Source organism: Bombus huntii, chromosome 9, assembly GCF_024542735.1.
Source record: "Bombus huntii isolate Logan2020A chromosome 9, iyBomHunt1.1, whole genome shotgun sequence".
Taxonomy (NCBI): domain Eukaryota; kingdom Metazoa; phylum Arthropoda; class Insecta; order Hymenoptera; family Apidae; genus Bombus; species Bombus huntii.
Genome location: NC_066246.1, coordinates 6,643,001 through 6,659,541, shown reverse-complemented (window position 1 = coordinate 6,659,541; position 16,541 = coordinate 6,643,001). Strand labels below are relative to the sequence as shown.

The window sequence follows — 16,541 nt, the reverse complement described above, 5'->3', positions numbered from 1 at the left end:
TAGTTGATAGAGCGTGTTGCATCGAGGTAGGAATCTCGCGAGAACGTTGATTTCATCTGTTTCTTCGTTTACTCAAGGCATTGAAAGGAAAGGATTTACGGTGTTTGAATGGAGTACGCGTGTAGAATCTTCTCTTGGAAAAAACGAATATGTTTGGTAGAAATAGGAAAAAGGATTGGTGAACGTGAAAACGATTCTGTGGTTATGAAGATAGGAGTTGTTAGGAAGAATTGTGAACTAGAAATAAAAGTTTGAGTGGAAACGTTTCTCATTGAACGTACAGGTGGAGAATACAGTTGCGTGCAATTAAACTAAATGTCAGATTTGTAATAAACTTGCAGCTAACATGTAACAGATAATTAAATTCTAGAATAGCTTTTCTAGGGTGTGAAGTTTTCTAAGGTCTCTAGCGTACATTCTCCTTTTAAACTTTCCATTTCGTATGATATCCATGTCGTAGATAATAAAAATCTTGCAGGATAGTAAACTAAAATTCCAAGTTGTTCCTTGTAGCTTTTATCGCGGATAATACCGAGTGCATAATAATTAACATGAAACGTTAAACGTCATGCTCTATCTAAATGCACGTCTAAAACAACATTCTAATAACAAAGTTACGTAATCCTCCAATGTTCGTCCGAATTATTTATTTATTTATTAGGCATATAATACAGCAGGAGACAATAAATATAGAAGTTACAATGTTGCAAAAGTTAAGTTACGAGTACAACAGAACAGGAATAGATAAATAGATAGAAAAAGATATTGCATTAACGATTGTTTGAGCGTTAACTATCGTAAACGCCGAACGTCTAAACCTGTGAAAGGAGACATAGAAGAAATCAACTCGATCAGACATTACATTAGCATAGCACATATCCTGGTAATCGCGTCGCTGTTTCTAATATCGTTCACGAAGAATTCAACCCGGAAAGCCATAGTATTACGCAAAGAACGCGAACATGCGTTAAAATTTACAACCTGAGGAAGCCGAGGGCAATCAACGAGATTATTTATAACCTTGAATTAAAAAAAAGAATATCGGCTATCTTGTTCCTGTTCTCCAACGTGATCGTAATATTCAATTTATGAAGTATGGGATCATTATAAAATTATGGTCGCGGCTGTATACCGAACAACCAAACGCACGTGACAGAAAGCACAAGAATTCATGCTGTATTTTTTTCTACAATTTTCGTCCGCTTAGATCGATCGTGAAAGACCATATGACGCTAGCATATTCCAAATGGGATAAAATCGAAGAGTTGTAGACGATTCTAAGGGCGGCAGGATTTTTAAAATGCCAATAAAATCTGATTAAAACACAAAAACGTATCATTATATATCGGTTATTTTTAAAATTTGTAAAATTGCGGCGTTTGCCGCTAATGGTCTAAGAAAAATGCATTACACGAAAATACAGTGCTAAATCATATCAGGCGGGCTAATCATCTCTCTTTTCCTCGCAGAAGAAAATGCACGTGACTTTACAGCGGAAGTCTGCTTGTACCGCGCTCGACCAACGAACCTTAATTACGCTTTTTCCGTACGTTCACGGGGGTCGCAAAATTCGTTGAACGTATAAAACGTCGCTAGAGCATATCCCCTGGCGTTGATTGCAATTTATTGCTGCACCAGGTTCATTCCTAGAAAAACCGCGCCGACGAAACATCGCTCGGTTAATGAGCCGCGTTCGAGGCTCCTCAAGTTCGCCGCGAGGGTCGAAGGTCGAATCTCCGATCGACCTAACACGAGCGGCCGTGCCTTCACTCGACTTCCGTTTTCTCGGTCGGAGGAACCCTGAAGTACGGTTCGTTTCGCTAGGTTTGCATTTCTACGTCTTCCGATTACTATGTTTTTCAGACTTTTTTTAAACATTCATTCTGTAAAACTTCTGTAACTTTTCAATGTCTCTGATAAAAGTAGGAATCCGACTGTAACTTTTCGTCGAATAGTTGAATATCTCATCTTTCGTTTTATCCAGCTATCAAATAATTTTGATGGGACTCTAAGGGATTTCCAGATTTTGAAAGAATCTTGCTAGAATTTCCAAAGGATTTTAAAAACCTTCTATATGATTTCTGTGCAATTTTAAGGAAGCATTTGTTGTCAAAATTAATAAAAAAAAAAGTAGCGGAGAACTTTCGATACGTTTTTCTATCTTACTTAGTACATCCTGATACGATTTTGACTATAAACTTGTCCGTTGAAAAATATATAAGCTATATGCTCGAGACAGAACTTGTTTATTGGTTCTTATCGTTGGCATTTCAATACCCTGAAGAGGTACGGTAACGATTACACCGTGGGGTAGAGGAAACGAACGAGAGGAGGAAAAACGTAAATGGAAAGAAAAGTTCCACGCAAAGGTATTTGCGTAGGCACGTACCATTGAAGAACGACGAAGGAACTAAAAATATCGGCATATCAACGTGTCGGCAGATGTACGTGTGCATTCGCACGCAGAAAAGTGCGTGATGTCTGAGCAAAAGTGTGTTCAAGTAGAGATGGGATCGAGAGAATCGCAAGCGCTTAATAAAACACATTGTCCGAATAATTCCAAAAGTCATTGTACCGCTTGCAAACAATTCGAGAAACATACTTTTTGCACTGATCATATCGAAGGATAAGAGAAATAGTAAAAGCAATCGTATTATTAATTTGTAGATAAGATATCGACTAACGAATGAGGATAAAAGTAAAATGAAATATTTTTCTGTGTAACGCATAAGAAATGATGGATTTCACTCTGTCACTATCTTTCTCAAAATCATTTTTCTTTCTCCTTTCGTTTAAATTTGTATAGTATAAGCCATCTCGTCGGTTTCATAGCAGAGTGACACACTTTACCCTTTATATTTATTGAGTTATCTGTTCTCAATTGGTATGGATTTGGTAAAAAATAGCGAAATCGTTCGATAAGAAGTTTATTGTATCGCAGACCTAGATCACCTAATTAGAACACCGATGCACATAAAAATCGAGGCTTGTTTGATCTGTAGGCACAGCAATTATATACAAACTTAATTAAACATTTATATTATACGAACATAACGACACATGAATATAATTAATAATTTTAAAAACTTAAAAGACAAAATAGATTAAAGTTAAATAAACCAAATAATTGTTGTAAGGTTTCAGTTCGTATAATTATTGTTCTCGTTCGAGTAAATCAAATGTAGCAGTCGGAACAGATATCCCGATCTGAGTAAGAGTTAATTCAATTTTTAATATAAAAGAAACTCACGTTTCTATTATTCCAACATCTTTGTCTCCGTATTAGTTCAGTTACGGCAGGTTCTACTGTATTTTGAAATACTTGCCAGTTTTTCCAAATTACATGGCTGGTTTTTTACCAACCACCATCGCTGTTATTTAAAATACTTTCACGCTACTGCTATACGACTAGTTTTTTGCTCGCATAGCACGAACTCCGGCATGGATTCCCATTAATTACGTCACGAATGCGGTTAATGACCGGTATCAATCACAAGAACGTACAACATAATCGAATTGAACACGATTCTTTGCGATCGTTGGTAGAAATGCACGGTCCTGGTGGCCTCGGTGAGGATCTTGTTCGCCGTCTTTTAATTAACGCCATTCCCATCAGCTAATATTAATTGAGTTTTTTATTTAGTATATGTAACGTTCCATCTATTATTACGAGATAAATTTTTTGCTAGTTTTACAGATTGCACGTAATACTCAGCAATTTTATTGTAGTATTGGACGAACATTAGGTTCATTTACTTGATTATGCAATTTTCAGATGCTTCTTAGTAATTGATATTGAATTTTGAAACCGTGAGACATTTTCAAACACATATTTGATTTATCAGATTGGACTAAAAGCTTTTTTGTTTCTTCCAATCGAAATGTCCATTTAAGTTTATCAGGTTCTTTTCTCTTAAGAAAAATAATTTTCTTACGTGTTTCCTGATCTTCTTTGATTTTATGAAATCTTAAAACAATTCTGATATATATCACATTCTTTTCGATATTTTTTAGATCAATTATAAGGTCGAGATTATTATATCTGAAACGTTATATGACATTTTTCACATACTACTACCTCGTTGTATACAAAAATGATCATAATCCGTAAATTGTAATATTATGCTTCAATGAATTTGGAAGACATTGCCAATGCTTCCTCGACATACTTATAATTTTTAGCCTAACTTCTTCCTTAACGAACATCCAAGACTTCGTTCTTATGTCTCGAAAGTTATGAATCGACACAATATCAGCCGCAATGACACGATAGAGTACCTAACTAATTATCTTTGCGTACGTATTTTTGCAATGTTATACCGTGACAGATATCACGATCTACTATTTATCGGGTACGACGCATGGTTTCCGACCTTTCTCGTTCTACTATACACAGATTCCAGATGCTATCTGATAAGAGATATCGAAATTGACATCGTTATTTGTATAGCGCGGTACAAAGAAGCGATGCACGTGTTGCAAGGATATTTGTAATTAAACTCGTCGTGGTCGCTTTGATCAAAGTTTGAAAAATACCAAGTATCGGCTACACGTGCATTTTCGAAAGATGAAACTTGGAACGAGCAATTACTCGTATCCATAATTAGTGACTGGTTATACATCATCGCCGATAGCAAAATCTTATGTTTTAATTACAAACTTAGCGGATGATATACGGAACGAGTACTAGAAATCTTTGTCTCGATTTAATAAATTATTAAACGTTCAAGTATAAAAGTTAACGATAGGTGGCTATCTTAATGTTTCGTTATCGTCCGTACTATTATTAGATATGACATCTTTTTTCCTTAGTTGAAAGTAGCGAGAAAAGTTCAGGTTTGATAATAGCGTTTGTTAAACTAGATTTGTCATCGTATTGGAAATATTTTAGCAATTACATCACGAAGTAGAAGAGATTCAAAATAACAGTTGTTTTAAACATTTTCTGGCAAAAGATCATCGAGTAACAATTAATTTCTCTTAAGAAGAATTATTTAAATGGAAGCCAATTACTGATAAACCTCGATGAAATTTCTCAAAAAGGAAATGATTAAAGAATATTAACTTTCAATTGTTCTCGCTACGATAACCATTATAAATAATCAAAATTTTGGTAGTAACCAATATAAATGATCGGAATTCTTCTCGGTTATTATATTATCGATAATCAAAATAAAATTCGATAATGGTTACCGGTAACCAAAAAGAAAAAGAAAAATTCCAATCATTCATACGGTTTACTGGTAACGAAAATTAAATTCCCCTTATCTATAACGATTATCGGTAATAAAAAAAAATGTTTGATTAAAGATATTATCTCTTATAGCATAACATTAAAATTTTATCTTATAGAAATTACGATCTCCGCTAAGTAGTCGTATTTATTTTAAAATATCTTAATTAACATTTGAAAGTTACTATAACGAAAGAGTCAAATAATTATCTGAAGTTTTATGGGAAGTAACAATCTTTTACTAATTTGTAACGCGTATTATTAACGTCACCTTAGTCAGATCATAGCGCAAGAAGATTACCGCTGAGGCTGCGTGAATACCGTGCGAATATTCGCAATGTTGCATGGCCACCCGTGTCAGGGTGGTCATCCACGTGCACTGGCCTTCGAGGAAGGCCTCGTAACGCGCTCTTTATTAGCGCACTGCTTGCATACCTTTATTAACATTCCGACCGGCGACGATGTAACTTGTCGATACGAGGATGGGCTGATGATCGGAGCCAGAACAGAGTTTTATGCCTCTCGATTATTAATGGCAACGAGTGGTGAATCTTCGAGCACTGTTACATCGTATAACCATCCACTAGGAACTCGTAAAAATAAATTTCTTGATTTAACAATGACGAAGAATTAACGGTAACGGGAAAAAGCGTCAACTACGTTGCTCACACTGTCTTTTATTAAGCACAGTATCTTAGCATACGATAGCATCGACAAAAGTTTATCGAAAAATTGCGAAGAAACGTAAAATTTATAGGGGTTTTAGAGCTTTTGCTTCGTTGTCAAAATAATCGCTGAACAATTGGTCGTACTCTTCGAGGAGAATCAGAGAAAGGAAAATTCATCGTAAGCCGACGAGCATATCTAACGCGTTAACAGACTTGCCTTGACTCAGAAGAATACATAGATTTTAAGTTTTATATTAACATCTACTTGATGTAGCTACTCGGGCTTCATTTTTTACCATAGTAACTGCTCGAAAAGTCCACATTAAAAATGGTAATTTTCCTCGTAAAATTTTAATTATAATTACATGGTACCACGAAAGATCAACATGTGAAATTGCCGCACTAAAAATAAGTGTTAAAAATAATGAGATATAGTGACTTTCGTCGAACTAGAATTACCTGTAATTCTAGAGACGATGGAGGAGAAAAAACATTGGTGTCTAGACGCATCCGCACACGATCTCGTTTTTTCTTTCGTTCTATCGTTATTTCCATGATTTGAACCAACCACCGGCTTCTGATTTCTGAACTCGTTTTGTATATTTGTTAACGTCATAAAAAGCCGAAGAATGCGAATGAGACCAAATATTATAGAAATTATTATGCGAGTAGGAAGGAAACAATTTATAGGCTACTTAACATAAGAGTCTTATTACAAACTACTTTAATACAAAATTGTTGTTGAAATTTTCTTTCTACTCCCTATCGTTTTAATTGTATTTTCCGATCGTCGTATCCTCGCAACGAGCCGTCTTGCATTCGCTCGCTCATTATATCCATACGCATGAAATTTAATCATCGTTAATAACCGATAATTAACTACACATATAAGCCAATAACTATCTATAGAACCGCGCGTAACAATTACGGTTAAGCATTGTCGCTGTAAGAAAAAGAAACTTTGCCATTTCAATTCTCACACATTCTACCAACGTTTCTTCTAATCAACGTCCGTCAGGTCGTCAAAGCATCACGCGAGACGATAAGCGTAATTTACAACGATATTACGGCACCCTCGAACCCTTTACCCCTTTTCTAGCCTCACTACCTCTATTTACTCTTATTTTACGCCGTAAATTTATTCCTGGTTTGCTCAAACATATACGCACGCACAACGCACACACACACGCGCGCATCGTCGTAGGTCTGGTCTTTCCTCCTCTTTTCTTATTTCCTCTGCAATAAACGCGCTCGAGATGTTCGCTCGCGGTATTTCATCGCTTCCTGCCGTAACCTTTTCAGCAAGACAGCGGACTTGGCCCACGTGCACCAGGTATGTACAACGGGACTCTTGTGAAAATGTGATTTACGGCTTGATTACCAGTCGTATCGCGCTCTTGCTTTCCCTTCGTGCCCGTGTAGACGCGTTGCTGTCACGTGGATTTGTCGGACGCCGCGAAAATACCAACAACGAGGTAGAATCGAGGAAATCGCTCTTGGAATTCGACACTGTAGTCGATCGAACGAGAAGAGTCAGAAAGTACAAACAAAACGGTCGCGTGATATTCACGTGATCGATGCCGCTGTAGTTATTAGCTGCCAGGTATCACCGTTTGTAGAAAAACCTGTAGTGGAATTGCCTTAAGCCGATTTTACGCTGCGTCACTTTGGAGGCACACAGCGGATTTCGCTTCTCTTTTCAACAGGCGGATGAAAAGAAAGATGAAAGCAGTCGTCAGACCCTTGGCTCAGCCGAATTAATCCCTTAACCTAGGATTTACGTTCGAGAATTTTGGTTCGAAAATGTAAACAAGCTATTATATCAAACCAAACGTAAATATTACGGGCATAGTACGTAGCAGATGATCGGGCCAAATATAATATACAGGGTGGTTGGTAACTGGTGGTACAAGCGGAAAGGGGGTGATTCTACGCGGAAAAAGAAGTCGAAAATATAGAATAAAAATTTTTCGTTTGAGGCTTTGTTTTCGAGAAAATCGATCTCACTGTAGATCGTTGTCTCGATGGAAAAATTAAAAAAAAATTAAAAAAAAATTTTTATTCTATATTTTCGACTTCTTTATTCGCGTAAAATCACCCCCTTTCCGCTTGTGCCACCAGTTACCAACCACCCTGTATATTATGTTTGGCCCGATCATCGTACTACGGGCTATACCCGTAGTTGTAGGTTAAGGGGTTAATAATGTTTTTAGCAACCAAACTGTGACCCAGCTTTGCCTCGCACATGTATCGAGCACGTGCACTTGTTTACATCTACTGACTCGTCACGTTACACCGACCGTAGGTGCAAATTGCAATGCACAACGAGTGCTGCAAATGTAAACCTTTGATCTCAAATAACGAGCCTGATTCGCCAATGTAGAACTGCATTTATCTGAACCTGTAGGAAGACAAACAGTTTATAGAATCGGAGTTCATGTAATAGGAGCTTACGCAAATGAATTCGACTGGCGGAAGTTCAAATCGTTAACTAAAATTTGGTTACAATAAATAATGGTAATAACAGGAATTTTTATTCCTGCATCGTATTTTATGCGAGTTTGTATGCAAATTTATTTTCTCGTATTTCAATCGCGAATAGAAAAGTGAAGCCTAAGCAGGGATGTGTTTCACCTATTTAATGTTATATAACGAGTACTGTATTTTGGATATTTCATGTGAATTCTACTCGTAAACTGGTCAGAATTAAGAGAAGAATTTCAAAAATGTCAGGTATGTCAAGTATAAATTGTATTCCAAACAATTAGTTACCAAATCCCTTGTTCTTACATATTTATCTTATATCTTTCTAATATGATGGAACAACGAACCCTTTTTTAATGTAATACGTATACGTCGAAATAATTAAAATAATTTGTTAAAAAACATTGAGCCTATAGTCGTATATAGATGCAAGTCACGGAGAAAGATATACATATTTCACTTATCTGTATGATACTTTTTAATTACATAGTGCTGAATTAACAATCGTATAATTGGTAATAACAGCTGTTTCCTCCCGATTTTCGTGTGGTAGATGATTAGATGTTACCGCCGGTGCATGATTAACCAGGATAAAATGCCATTTATCATGCTTTCACTGGAATATCGAATCAAAGATACTCGGCGCATTAGCAATTCAATCGAATCGATCTCGCTCGTGCGTGTATCATTTCAACGCGTTGACAGCTGTTATTCGTTTTATCCGTGAAATAACGTCTCCGAAGCTTATGTAACGAGGTTGTAACTACCTTGTTTGTGCCACTTCCATACAACACCAGATTCCTCTAGCGACAGAGAAGGACATTTGCAAATAAATAACGCAAGTAATATAATTACTGTTTAAGAATGAAACTAGTTATCGATCAAAATTGTTAGGATGTTCGATACTTAGTTGGAAATTATACATTCGTAGATCTTACAGAAACGAATTATAGCTCGCTGAATGAGATTTCACACGGGCTACTTTCAATTTGAATAAAATTTAATCGAATAGAATAAAACGAATTGGATGTTGCTCGATAAATTTGTTATAGCAATATTCTGTCGACATTGTACGTGCATATATTTCAATTTAATAGATTCAATTAGCCAGGATTTTTAATTATTCTAATTAAAAATTTGACTCGGTGCTGACTATCAGAACGCAGAAGTTTTTAAATCATTTCATTCATCGAAATACAAGCCTTAGTTCATCAATCACTTCGTCAAACCTCTCGAAAGCTCGCAAATCCCTCTGCTACAGTCTTAAACGCTCTCAATCAATCCCTTCACCAGTCTAAACAAATCCGATTGTATTTCTCTTCTCTAACGAGGCATCAGGCGTATTCTGTCGATGAATCGATCGACAGACGCAACGAAAATAGCTTCGGTGTGCTATTTATGCAAGAATGGTTGCAACGTAGAAAGTGTCAAAACAACGACGACGACGACAATTAAACAGAAACTATCACGAATAAACAGAAGGAAAGTTACTTTGGTAGAAAACAGTTGCACGACGTGTGCAATGGGAAAAAAATAAGAGAACGAGTTGTTTCAAGGTTCAGACAGAGTCTCCTAATTCAGGATAAGGACAAAAAATTCGTGCAGCCAACGTTTTTACCGTAGTATATCGTGTTTAACGGGTGTGTGTAGACTTTCGTGACTGACTGTAGATCGTAGATGCACGAAAGCGTGGAATCAGGAAAAGAAGACGAGGAAGAGTTTACTCGCAGGCTCCTCGGAGGCTGCCGCTTGTTTCCTTCGCTCGCAACATACAATGCAATCCGTTGCAACGACGCAACACGCCCGAGGCAGTGCAACGCAACCTGCGGCCGCTTTGAACTGTTCTTGCAGCTTGTAGATACATATATGTATAACGTGTCTCGTGGTATCTCCGACAGTCGTGTCCAGCCAAACACGAGAAGTCGAATTTCCTTCCACCTTGGCAGGAATTTCGGTGCTCCTTCTCCTCGGTAACTAGCTCCTGAATTATATTTTTTTATTGTTCGATAACGCAACTGGTCCCTTAATGTATAAATTTTTCTTCGGTTTACCGATAGAAAACGATGAGATTTCTTTGCGATAAAGATAATTCACGATCGAAATGGACGTGATGAAAAATGGATAAAATATTTAGTAGATATTTAATATATTAAATATCGTTCTTAACGCGAGGTTTTATGTATTACGCGTTAAACGTAAAATATTTGAACTGAAAAAGTAGCAGCCAACGAATTTTTCTCTCATTGAATCGGTTCAAATCGACTCGTAACATTACGCACATTACATGATTCATACTGATTACAATACAGTGAAAAGGTTTCGTTTTACTTTTTCGATTTATTTTTAATAGAAATATCCGCTTCTTTGGTTTCCCTTACGCGTCACGTAATTCCACGCAACGCGCAATTTACACTTCCTTAGATCGTCTAAACGACGACATCGTAGAAAGTACTTTGAATTGCTAAACAACGTCACCTTTACTTTCAAACGCTTCAACTGTACGTGTAATATCCATCGTAAACTGAAAATCCTCGCTAGGGCGTATTATTCATGACACATTACAACCCCTAACACGGGAAACTTATTTTACCATTTAATCTCAGTGATCTGGCTCTGAATAACATCATCCATCCTTGACTGAAAGAAAAGAGGTAGAAAAAGGATACAATATCATCTTCCTCAATAATTTACCATCAACTCCATTTCTTACGTTATACGCAATCTTTATTCTGAACGGCGCCAGGTACTCTCGGAATCGTACTTATAGCACTGGCATTTATAATTATGTAAATCAGCTTCGATTAAACCAGCGAGTCCGTGTTTTCCTTCCTTCGTGTTTCTCTTTTCCTCTTTCGTCCTCTCGTCCCGAAGCCGCGACGCATCCCGCTCTTTTTCCTTCCGCGAGAGAATGAATGGAGGCACGCGTGTTATTTCGTAATCTGTGGCCAAGATCACCCTGTAAATTTCGGCACCAACTACGTTACTGAAATTCCATTTGGCGACCGGACTCGCGTCTTCCTCTCTTCTCGCCTCTACGTGTATCTCAATCGGCTTATTTCATCTTCTACGGTCCTAGGGATAATGACCACCCGATGCACAGTGGTCGTGATTTACAGCAGAGAGAAGAAGAAAGTGAAGGATTACGCTTATTTGCAAATTTACCTTTGCTTCTGCCGTTTCGAAGCGCTAATACTATCGCGCACCTATTTAAAAGTGACCGTTTGTTTTTTTACCGAATTATGGCTGAGTCACCCATCGGAAGCGTATTATTGTTGCACTCTTTGACTCGACTAATCCTTTGCGTCTGACTTATTAATCTTACAACCTTTTGTCACGAAGTAAGAGAAGTTTCGAAAAGTTTGCGAAAATGTTTGAAAAGTTTTCGGGAGTTTCGTAAAGTGTAGTTTGAATATCAGATGATCTCTTCCTGGTGATTTCTTGTTTCTTTATTGTAGCTTTTAAGGTAGAAAGTTAGTTTAAATAAAGTTACTGTCTAACGCATCAGTGCATGATGGTTTAGCATGGTTTAGCCACCCTAAGACACCTTCTTCTCTTAAGTTCTCAGAAAATATATTCAGATATCGTCAAACATATCTGATAGATATACGCTATAATATATCAGGTACGAGGAATTCTTTCTTAACTTTTCGAATTTCTTCAAATCTTTATCTAAAACCTATGCCAACTGTAATTCACAAAATTATATCTTTGCCTTCAGGTCGCGTACTATCCTTGCGGTGGCACTCAATAATCTTTTCTATAATTCTTCGAATTCTTTTAAACGATCTTCTCTTACCATAATAATTAAGTGAATAAATAATTCGTAAATTTTGATCCATGTCTCGTTCCTTGGTACCAAAGGATTTCATCTTAAGTAATAAACAACAATAGAAGAAAAAGAGATTTTCATTTGCACTTGGGTAGAGGGATTTTTCTTCCAACCATCCGGACCGCTCTCTCTCTCTCTCTCTCTCTCTCTCTTCTTTTCTTCTAGGAATCGTAAAAAACGGAACCTAGGATGCCGGAATTCTAACCTGGGTCTTGAAGGTTAGTAACCAACTACGCTAATGACCACGCTACAGTCGTTCGGCTAAAGACAAGGTCACTGTGTAATAAACCACAGAATAGGAACCGTTGGAAAATTTTGTTGTCGAGTGCCGCTACAAATGATCAAACGTTGTTAAGAATTATTTTACAGAACGGAAAATCGATCTAAAATGTCTCGATAGTTTTCTTATCCTACCAACGCGTTAAAAATCCTCAACGACGATCGTAGAAACGTCAACTTCGTTAGAAATCATTCGAGGCTGCTATTTTGTTTCGATTTTCACCAAACTGCGGACAGCAACCTCAGCACGCTGCCCGGTTCACATGGTCAATTGAACTTTACGTTCAAGACAGATCGTTGGAGCTGCAATGGTGTGCAGCATTTTCAGGTGATTCGTATCCCGGAAAGAGCAAAGATCAGGAAAAAGCACGGCAAACAAGCGGCGAATCGACATAAGTCTACATCTGACTATCTGGATATCCGTCTTCTTCTTTTCACGAGCGCCCATAGATTTCGTGTTTCCTACTATTCTGCTCGTGTACGTAACCATCACGGTCTCGAACACGTTCACGCTGACTCTCGCATCAGATCTGGCTACACGTGTTATTATTCAATAACAGGTGTAATGCCAGCCAGCACTATGCGCCTCTAATCCAGCCGCGTGCGAGGCAAACAAAACGTAGATGCACCACCGGATACCACGGCCGGTTATTATCTGCATACGTGAGAGTACTGGCAGTTTATACCTTGTGTTATATGGTATATGGTATGGTATATGCATACAAGGTGTTCCAGTATCGTAAGATATATTATTTTTGCAATTACGCTGCAGCTATGCTACAATCCTTGAATTCGTACGTTTCAATTTAACCCTCGTTTTAACAAACGAAAAGTGATTTAAAGAGATGAACATAAAACTGAAACGAGAAATCGCGTGTATCAATGAGACTTTATCACGTATTTTTCATATTTTGTTCAAGACGAAGATATCTTTTAAATACCTTAATTAATTATCTCAATTATTCAAAGATATTTACCATACAATTTCCTTTTTCTTTCTGTACGTTCTATGTTTGAAAGCGTTGCATATACAGTGCATTCTTACCTTTATCCCATCGGGTGAATTCTGGTTATAGGAATTCAGTATGAAATTTATAGCGTTCTAGTTATCGGAGTAAAATACGACATAATTTGGAAACTTGAAAATGGAATAAGCGCGACAGACTTAGGAAGAATACATGGTATTGGAATAGCCACGATCGCAGATATTAAAAAACAAAAATATGATATCGAAAATTAGCATATCCTGGGCAAATTTTATATTTCCAGAAAACAGCACCAATCATCTTACTTATTATATACTTACTTACATACCTTCTTCGATATTCCACGCTCGTTCGTACAAAGTTTATCACGCGATATTTCCTACATTCCATCGTGTCCGCCACACGCCCCCAATCTCTCGCCATTACTTGCAAACGCCCAACTGCCATCGATTTCCAGCTTTTCGATGTTCTCTCTATCGGAGCAACGAAACAAGAGATAAAAGCGAATCAGCCGGATACGCGTCGCATAAATAATTCCACGCGTGTATTCCATAGTGACGAAGATCGCGATATTCCGCATCGGAAACCCACGACCGGCGAGCGTAATTAAGTATGAGCAATTAAACAGTGAGTCGTGCGTCTATCCTTCGTCTCGTTATTCCACGAAACGCACGTTGAAATCCGCATGTCGATTAATCGCGTTGTCGTTGTTATCAAGGATAGTTTTTAGGGGAGAAGGTGAAGCAATTTAACGAAGAGTAACGTTGGCGTATGCAAAGCTCTTGTCGTTTATTAGGATATCGTCTTATCGCATTTCCCGCTGGAATCGCCTGATGAAGATGATAACATCAGCTGTTTAATCGTATAGAAGCCGAGATTAATTGGTCGATCGATAAAGAGAGAGAGAGAGAGAGAGAGAGAGAGAGAGAGAGAGAAAGAGAGAATGAGGTTTTAGAAATGGGATAGCGAGAAAACTGGAATTCCGAGGAAAGGCAGAAAGGCTACAAAAAATATTTGTACATATCCTCATTTTCAAATAAAATGTTTTCTTTCTTAATCAGATTTCACATTTCATTTTCATAAACTTTCGTAGTCATATGAAAACGAAACGAAGCTTAATGAGTTAACTCATGAAGAGTCGACCGTTGAGGTAACATTTCATTCGCAATTTTTTTTCAATCAACATACATTATCAAATTCTACTTTCGAACAATGTTGCTACGGAAAAGAACTCTAAAGAATCGTTTGCTATTTTTATCGATCTTATTTCTTCTGGCTAAACTTTCATCTATTATTTATATACTATTTGAAATATAAATTGAAATATGAGCCATTGTAATGTTATAATTAATGAGTTCTTAAAGTGTTAATAAAACAAATGGCATGAAACTTAATGTATTCGGTCTTAATATAGATACATACGCAATTAATTAATATATAAATGCGATAATAAATACAATGACGTACTTCTGTAACCACTGTACAAGTTGAGATTTTTCTTGACTAAGTCGTTAAGGGCGAATTTTCAACGTTGTTTTAGTATGCTGCTATTTCGAATTGCGAGTTTTGCGAACGAGAAAATAACACGTTATTAGCTGTATAATCTTGGTTAGGGCAGATCAAACGTTGCAACCGTCTTTTTACGTTTAACCCTTAACACCGCAAGTGTGTTTCTCAAACACCACCGATGTGCGGCGCTCTATTCCAAATGTGCTTCTCAAGCACCACCGATGTGCGGCGCTTTATTCTAAATGTGCCTCTCAAACACCATCAATGTGCGACACTCTATTCCAAATGTATTTTTGGGTCTTTATTGCCAATTGTTTACAAATAAAAAATAATACTCCTCGGTGAGTACTGTGAGATCTGTGAACCTGTGTTTTAAAAAATTCCACACATTACTCAATTATAATTAATATAAACATTGTAATCAAAATTATATTACTTCTCAGATGAATAAAGTAAAAGATAAAATAAAATCTGACACTTAAAAACTTGCAAGTCGAAGTATGATGAGAATAAGTTGGAGTTGCCGGTCGATATTGACGATTAAAAGTCGAAACGTTAAGGGTTAATCGTAGATAGATCTCGAGTACAGAAACGAATCTTGACCCTCGACAATGGAAGAGTCAATGAGGAAGTCTCATTGCTGGGTGAAAGAGAATACTAGATTCGCGATGGGAACGAGAAGTAAACCACTAGCCGACGAAAACGGTTTAACCTAGCGTGATGTAATTTTCTTATCAACCTACTCTCTGAGTTATGAGATAATTATACGTTGCGCTATCTTTGGTGAGAGATACGTAAATGCGTCAACATTTTATGCATTTTACGATTGTCAGAGCTGTTATAAATTATAAGCGATCAGGAGAACTGATACTCGAGTGCTCTAAGTGATTATTAGAGTCGAATTTATTTGATGTTTGAATAATTTCATAAGAATTTTTCAATGAAACAGAATTCCCTTTTTCGTTTGTGACACGTGTTACAGATAAGTTGGTATTGTACAGGGTGTCACATTTTAATCGATCCACGCAAATATTTCCTAATTATTATTACATTGTACATTATTCGAAAAAGCGTTTCAAATAAAACTTGTCCTGTTTCGAAGGGGATAATTCTTTGATAATTATCTACAATAATTATTATATGAAATAACTTCGTGCACTAAGTAGTTCCATAACGAATCGAAATGTCGTAGTAAAAATCGTATGGAAAGGCTAAGATTAAGAAGAACAGAACCGTAAAATTTGCTGATCGCGAGTGAATTGCTTTCGAAATTACAGAGACGTTCCTCATCGAGAATACTTAAAATCAAGTTCACATAAATTAATCGCACACTGCCTGCCCACAATTTGACCTATTTATAATTCCCATAAATTCTCTTATTCGCTGTGTACGGCGGCAAGTAGGAAAAGAGATGATTCACTTACTATTATACCGCTAACATCGCATATTACTATGCTACTTAATGTTCGATAATTTTCTAAATATACATAAATTACTACACTCTCTACGAATACGGCGTTTCACATCCCCATTTGTTTAACCTTCATCCAGTT

At 37.0% G+C, this 16,541-nt stretch overlaps 1 protein-coding gene across 4 annotated transcripts in view; it reads left to right on the top strand.

Annotated features, from left to right (window-relative positions):
- LOC126869857 (laminin subunit alpha-1) overlaps nt 1-16,541 on the top strand; it is a 199,866-nt gene that overhangs the window by 150,137 nt on the left and 33,188 nt on the right. The window lies entirely within an intron of this gene.